This window comes from Hylobates moloch, unplaced genomic scaffold, assembly GCF_009828535.3.
Source record: "Hylobates moloch isolate HMO894 unplaced genomic scaffold, HMol_V3 SCAFFOLD_12, whole genome shotgun sequence".
Lineage (NCBI taxonomy): Eukaryota > Metazoa > Chordata > Mammalia > Primates > Hylobatidae > Hylobates > Hylobates moloch.
The window spans coordinates 27,643,270-27,649,767 of record NW_026652287.1 but is presented as its reverse complement, the minus strand read 5'-3'; the positions used below and the strand labels follow the sequence as shown (position 1 = coordinate 27,649,767).

The window sequence follows — 6,498 nt, the reverse complement described above, 5'->3', positions numbered from 1 at the left end:
ACACACACACACACACACACACACACACACACACACACACACACACACACACAGAAACTTCTTTTTATACCACTTCATTTTGTTGATTGGCAGGCAGGGTCTTCTAGCTTCCCCGGGCCAGCCAGGCTTTGTGTCAAGTGACTTTTTCCAAAACTCACCCTTCTATTTCACCCTGCCTATGTCTCCGGATTTAAGGTAGCCTGGATCTGTTTTGAATAATAACTGCTGACCTATTTCAGTGTCCTCTTGGATAAAGAGCTCCTATCTCCTCCAATTGAAATCAATCAGATGCCACATCCCAGCCTAACCAGCAAATGCAAACAGCAGTCGGAGGCTGCAGTATTTCCTAGGCTGCTGTGGAGGCCCTGGCAATGACTTTGTAACCTTGGGCCTGTCACATCCCTTAACCCAGACGCCAGTAAAAAATGGAGTTTAAGACTCAAGACTTATTTATTTATTTTACAGTTTATTTTGACGTTCACATAATGGAATCGGATGTGGCAATCTGCTCAGTACTTGGCCAAGTTTGTGTTTCCTCCTTGGCTGCTGTTGTTGCCACACATCGGGAATATTCTGCTTCAAGAGAAAGGGCTAACGTGTGCAATTCTAGTCCTAGAGATATGAATGAACCCAGTTAGCGATTTGTTGAAAAGTTTGTGACTTACAGTTAACCGTTACCATCTTGAATTAAATCCTGTCCTGGTGATAATGCAGAGAGCCACAGGAGAGCGAATTTTTTAGATTCATATAACAGTGGGGAAGGTTAGCTTAGCGCCTTATGCTAATGAGGGCAGACGGGCTTCAAACCTGCCTGTGGCCAGAAAGCTCTGCATGTATGAAACAGTGTCAAGGCCACACCCCGCACTCAAATTGTGTCTTAGTCTACTAGGTACTGTGGCCCTATGCAATCCACTGCATGTGTAGCCTACTTTAAAAAAGGTTAAGGAAAATTATCCACATTAAAAAAAATTGTAGGAAGGGTTTGTAACAGATTTCCCTTAAAACGAGGCTAGTTTCATGCATGTACATTTTGATTTATTAATGAACTGCTTGTCAGTTTTAGGGATGGAGGGGGGTACCATTGCCAAATGAAAATCAGAATGATGGACCAGGTGCAGTGACTCATGCCTGTAATCCCAGCACTTTGGGAGGCTGGGGTGGGTGGATCACCTGAGCTGAGGAATTCGAGACCAGCCTGACCAACATGGTGAAACCCCGTCTCTACTAAAAATACAAAATTAGCTGGGTGTGGTGGCGCCTGCTTGTAATCCCAGCTACTTGGGAGGCTGAGGCATGAGAATTGCTTGAACTTGGGAGGCAGAGGTTGCAGTGAGCTGAGATCGCACCATTGCACTCCAGCCTGGGCAACAAGAGTGAAACTCCGCTCCATCTAAAAAAAAAAAAAAGAAAATAGAAAGATGGTAAGGTATGATGAGCTAGCTCTAAATGTTAATGTAAAAATCAAATTTGGGGGGGAAATATGATTTCTTGGGGAAATATGATTCTCTTTATGAATATTTGATTGACGTTTTCCCTAGGAGCACATCTCTTGTCACCTAAAGGGAAGTCATATTAAAAAAAAAAAAAGCTACTGAAAGAGTAGTTTGAGGAGCAGCCTCACTTTTGTTTGTGGACAGTGCATGTGAGAGCATGCTATTCTCTCCTCCAGCTTGCTCTTTGCCAAAAATTACTTTTTGTTCAGAGGAGAGAAGGATATTGAGTGCACACTCAAAACATGCAGGAGACAACATGATGAGCAGGGAGTTACTGCATCACCTCTTTGATGGATCTGCCCTTGTCTTGGAGAAGCCGTTCCCAAACATTTGCCTGCCTGCGAGTCCACCTGGCTGACTTTGGGATTTGGTCATTGTTATTTTGAAATGTTCTGTCAGTTGGTGGTAGGAATTTAGGTTCAGAGAGGAAATACATCAGGATGAGAGATGTAAAGAAAAATAAACCACAATGCAAAGGTACTGAAGATCTCTTTCAGGGGTGAGCTTGGGCATCAGCGTCAGTTGCACTGTTGACCAAGCTTTACACTTGGAAGACTGAATTCGAGCAATGCTAAACGCGTTAAAGAGATGTTGTCCTTCTCTTCTAGCTGCTTACAGTGCACTACTTCCGATATGTCGCAGGAGTCATACAATTCAGTAGCCATACAAACTTTTCAGAAAAAAAAATGTATAAAGAGACTGTGGAAAGGGTGCTGAACTTAAGAGTCTGGACAGTGAGCTTAAGCTTAGGTTTGGTGCTGTGCTGTTTGCATTATTGTGGGTGTTTTATGTTACTTTTTTGAACTTTGGTTTCTTTGTTTATATAATGGGAATAATTGAGTATATCTTGTTTCATAAAGCTTATGTGAAACTCAAAAATAATGTGAAAGCACTCTGTAAACTAATTACTATATAATAATATTATTATCACCATTTTGAAGGCAAAGTGGTTTTCCTTGAATATTTTTTATAAGAACATGGGAAATCTTTTTTCATGCATTAACATATTATTACAATACCCCTAAATCTGAAATCTCCATTCTAAGCCCTGTTTTACTTTTTGAGTTATTCAGGTAAACCAGATAATTGTTTCCCCTTTCGCTGAGATATCAGGACAGCTGCCTCTCTTGGCTGTTGTGTGGTGGACTTGGTTAACATGACAGATTGATACGCAGTAGTGTACTTGAGTTAAGTGGATTCCGTATGCCTGATGCGTGGGGAAACTGGTATGGAGTAAAAGGGTCAAGTGGCTATAAGGAGTAGTGAGATGGATCAGCCCCTTGATAATTCTGGGTAGACTTGCCCCTGGAGTACGTTTCTATTAATAACTGTAAGCTTACACATCATCCACCCCGATGTGGGACCTCCTCTGCTGGGAACTTCTAGGGCAACACTGGGGGCAGCCAGCAATGGATGTTTGTAGAATGAAGTCAAACTTTGTTGCTTTTGAGAAATTCATAGTCTAGGTAGGAAGATTAAGCAATTGAGAATCACTGCAAAGCAGTGATAATAGAATATAATCTGGACCTCCAAGTTTCCAGGAGATGTTGAATGACACAGTTGAATCAGAGAAGTCCTCCTGGAGGAGTTGAGCTGTCCATTTAGGTGGAATTGTGAGAGGCATTTTGAGTACACAAAAGCTCTCCACTTTCACTTTTTGATATCACTCTCTCAAGGTAGGAATTTGATTTTTTCCAACCTATGACTATATAAAGGATGCAGCAAATTTCTTTTGCATAGTCTAGAGTGTAGACCCCAAATTATAGAGAAACATCTGGATTGAATAGTTCCTTTTAAAGTGTCACGTTTATTATAAGGCAGGGAGCTTTTGCACTTTCGCTCACTCTCGCTCTTTCTCTGCAGTCAGATTCTCTACTCCCTTGTTTTTCCCCCGAGCATGTCTCCTGACTGGGCGGAGAAATCACCAACCTTGCATTCTGAGTTAATGATGTACAGCAGGTCAGTCATTCTCTTTTATATAGTCACATTCATATAGACTATGAAGCAAGTCTTTGTAATATAAATCAGAAATTCCTTTTTATGTAAACCAGAAAATCCCTTAAAAGTTTGGCTAGTTCCCTGTATCTACAGTAGCATATTTTAATGCAGGTTAAGTCTATAGAAATTATTTGCAGCAGGAGTTATCTCAGAAATATTCAGCTCATGATATTTGGTTAAATTGGTTAGTTGAATTTTTTTCTGCCAGAGATATGTAATTGGCAACTGATCTTAACTTTGCAGGCAACTTATTGTTAGAATGTTTCCATAATAGTTTTCTGCTGTTTATGTAACAATAGTCCGAGGGGGAGGAGCTTGATAATTATTTACCCTATTTTATCAGTGTATCCCAGGGAGTTAATACAATCCTTTTGGGTCCAATTTTTTAAATTAGTTATGTCCTTGTCCTCAATTAGCTAGATAATTGCATTCTTTTGAGGTAGCTATATTGGTCCAGGCTTAATTACATCTGTAAATGGTTTGGTAGTATTGAAATGATACAACTCTGTTTAGCATTAGTCCAAGATTTGTGGGGGAAATAATATAAAAATAATACAAAATTTTGTTGATATCATCAACATTTTTATCTTTTACTACTCCCCTTTCCCCACAAGTATGTACCATCCTTCTTTCTATTCTTTAAACATGCTGAACTCATTCTTGTTTTCTCTCTATGTGAAACACTTTTTTGCTAGAGAGCTGATACTATGTTTATTTCTTGTCTCCTTTCCCCTCTCCCAAATGGAGGCCTCATGAAAGCCTATACATTTTGTTTACAGCTGTATCCTCAGCCTCTAGACCAGTTTCCACATTTTTAATGGATTTTTTGGTCCTTGAAATATATTTGTTGAATGAATGAGTATATCCGGGAAACAAAAAAGATACAAAATGAAGTCCTAAGTTGGTGTGGGCACACTGTACTGATGTAGCAATTGAGGGAAGAAAATAGAACCTCAAGAAGTCAGGGAAGCCTGCGTGGAGGAAGTGGAACTTTATTTGGCTTTGAAGAATAGCGTGGAGGAAGTGGAACTTTATTTGGCTTTGAAGAATAGGTAAGATTTGGATAGCAGAAAATGGAAGGCTGGTCATTTTTAGTGCTGTAGGAAGTCCTAGAGACAGAAATGGGCTTGGCACATTTCAGGGTAGTAAGAAGTCTAGCCTGATTGGATGTAGTCGTTCACATTGGTTGCACGGTATTGGGAAGAAAGAATGGTTAGGATACGGGACAAGGAGGACAGAAAGGCACTGAGGCCACAGAGTTGAGAGTGGGCTCTGCAGCCAAAAAGGCCAGGTACAAATCCTACATTTGTCATTCATCATTTGTATGACCTTGGGCAATTTGCTGAGGCTGTCTGTTCCTTAGGTTCCTTGACCATAAAATGGGGGTGTAATAAGAGAGCCTACTGTAGATTCAGTGAGTTAATGTGTATAAAGTGTTTAGAACAGTGACTCGTATATTGTAAGTACCCAATATACTATTTATTAGTATAGGGAAAGACACAGCTGGTGTAGAAGGAAGGCATGAGCCGCTGAGGGCTTGTACATGTAGAAGTGGCATCATTCACAGCTGCTGTCTGTGCTCAGAGAAGTGCTGAGGGCCTGGGTCATGGCTATAGGCCCTTAGAGGTACAAGCATTGAGGTCACAGATACGTGGAATACAGTTAAGCTAAAGAGAGGCTGCAGATATGGGATGAAGGAAGAAGGAGAAGTAAAAATTAAACTGTTAGAGCCTGGGTAACTGGAAGGAGGTTGCTACTCACTCTAAAAGTAAGGTAGTAAGGGGCAGGTGATCAACATACTCGACTGTACCATGTTTGAAGTGATGATGAATAAAGAGAGGTGTGGAGACCCCTCTGCTCAGGTAGTAATTACTGGTGAGACAGAACCAAGAAGCTCTGTGCATCATTCGCTTGCTCTGTCTCACCAGAATTGATGGTACAACCATGTGAATGGTTCATAAAGGCATCCAAAGTGAGTGATCCATTTCTGCCATTGTCACAGCCTGGTAGGTTCTTTTTGCCCACTGCCCCAAACAAAACCAATGAGGGCTGGGCATGGTCGCTCACACCTGTAATCCCAGCACTTTGGGAGGCTGAGGCAGGTGGATCACCTGAGGTCAGGAGTTCGAGACCAGCCTGGCCAACATGGCGAAACCCCATCTCTACTAAAAATACAAAAATTAGCCAGGCATGGTGGCATGCGCCTGTAATCCCAGCTACTAGGGAGGCTTGAACCCAGGAGGGTTGCAAGTGAGGCTGCAGTGAGCAGCCTGGGTGACAGAGCAAGATCCCATCTCAAAAAAAAAAATAAACAAAAGCAAAACAAACAAAACCAATGTGAACAGCAGTTTTTGTGGCAAATACAGAGTTTAATAATTGCAGGGCTGGCCAAGTGAGGAGAACAGAGAAATTTCTCAAACCTGTCTCTCTGAGAATTCGGAGGCTAGGGTTTCTTAAGGGGACTTTGGTAGGCAGGGGGTTACTGGGGAATTGGAACAATTGATTGGCTGGGGATGAGGTCATAGGGGCATCTAAAACATCTTTGGGCAGTAAAGTCAGTTCCCAGGAAAGGGTTGGTTCTCAGAACCAGGTGGCATCTCTTGATCTACCAAAATGTGAAATCTGAAAAATATCTCAAAGGCCAGGTCTTTAGGTTTCACAATACTGATGTTATCTATAGGAGTATTTGGGGAAGTTGGAAACCTTGTAACCCCTGGTTACGTGACTCTAGTGCAGTAAGCAACTTATAGGAAAGCACGCTAAACAATAGCGGGTCATTGTTTATGCCTATTTTTTAGTAAGGTTTAAGCCCCTACCAGAATTTTAACCTTGCCATATGAATGCAGCTTTGATCTTTGAACAAGGACAGGGTTGCGGGGGGTGGGGTCAGTTTTCCTTGCTTCAAAGTGTAACTATAAATTCCTCTCATAGTTATCTTGGCTTCCATGTTAGAATAAGAAAAAAAACCTATGAAATTAAAAGCAAAGCAAAATAGGGTCAGTTATAT

General features: G+C 41.4%; 1 protein-coding gene across 2 annotated transcripts in view; it reads left to right on the top strand.

Moving 5' to 3' along the window:
• The window catches only part of CUNH12orf75 (chromosome unknown C12orf75 homolog), a 40,160-nt gene that overhangs the window by 940 nt on the left and 32,722 nt on the right, over positions 1 to 6,498 (top strand). The window lies entirely within an intron of this gene.